The sequence below is a fragment of the Octopus bimaculoides genome, chromosome 4 (assembly GCF_001194135.2).
Source record: "Octopus bimaculoides isolate UCB-OBI-ISO-001 chromosome 4, ASM119413v2, whole genome shotgun sequence".
Classification (NCBI taxonomy): domain Eukaryota; kingdom Metazoa; phylum Mollusca; class Cephalopoda; order Octopoda; family Octopodidae; genus Octopus; species Octopus bimaculoides.
In genome coordinates, this window is record NC_068984.1 from 116,705,076 (window position 1) to 116,706,546 (window position 1,471).

Sequence of the window (1,471 nt, forward strand, 5' to 3'; positions counted from 1 at the left end):
ATATATATATATATATATATATATATATATATATATATATAAGGTGGTGGTAGTAGATTACTTGTATACACACATAAACACACTAGTGCACACACTCACATACGCGCGCACGACTCACGCGCACACGCGCACACATACACACACGCACACACATACACACACACACAAGAAATTATGTAGACGTACGCATATGAAGCATATCAGTATGCATATAACTATAGGCACGTATATAAACATATGCAAATAAATGTACGTGCATATATACATACACACACATACACCCACATCACATATGTATACAGACAGACAGACAGACAAACAGGTAGATAGATAGATAGATAGATAGATAGATAGATAGATAGATAGATAGATAGATAGATAGACATATTTACCATACCCAAAATACTTGGCGTTGCTCAGTTGAATGCACTGGGAATCGACATTAACGTTGTAACCGACTTCGCTTAAATTTACATAAATTTCTGGGCAAACGATAAATAGTGTACCGGGATAAGTAAAGCTCGTAACCATTGTGACTTTTAGAAAGTTGTTTTGGAGTTCTGTTTCAAAGAGCAGATTACAATTACAGAAAAGATAAAATTAAAAGGGAAAAATTGCAGGTTAAATGTTCTGAAAGTATTTTTTCCCATTTAACCCTAAACCTGTATCCTAAACTTAAGCTGTGACCCGATATTCTAAACCAGGTTCGAACAACCTTTCTCGAGAAGCAAGCCACATGAGACATCAAGCGGGCAGCACTACTAAAAAATTCAAGGTAATTTTTTTGTTTCTCGTGCCATTCAGAAAGTCTCGTGGGCAGTAGCTTGCCCACTACTGCCCTAAACTCTAAAAACTAAACTCTAGCACCTGTCTCTGCCCAGAAATATTAATTCATAGTCTCTATCCCTAACCCCAAACCTTAATTAATTAATTAATTAATTAATTTATGCTTCATACCTGTTATTAAGCAACACTAAGCCCCAAAGTACGTTCACATAGACAACCAATGTCAGCTACAAATAAATTCTTGCATGAAAGGGACAGTGACTTCGAAGATGAGCCATAAGTGAGTGGATTATTCCACCTGGAAAAGTAATACTAAATCTATCTGTGAAGCGGAGACCGGATTCAAATGCTTACAACTGTCTATGTCTGTGAGTATATAAAATACAATATGATACATTATGATATAATATAATATAATATAATATAATATAATATAATATAATATAATATAATATAATATAATATAGTATAATATAATGTAAGCGCAGGAGTGACTGTGTGGTAAGTAGCTTGCTTACCAACTACATGATTCCGGGTTCAGTCCCACTGCGTGGCACTTTGGGCAAGTGTCTTCTACTATAGCCTCGGGCCGACCAAAGCTTTGTGAGTGGATTTGGTAGATGGAAACTGAAAGAAGCCCGTCGTATATATGTCTATATATATATATATATATATATATATATAT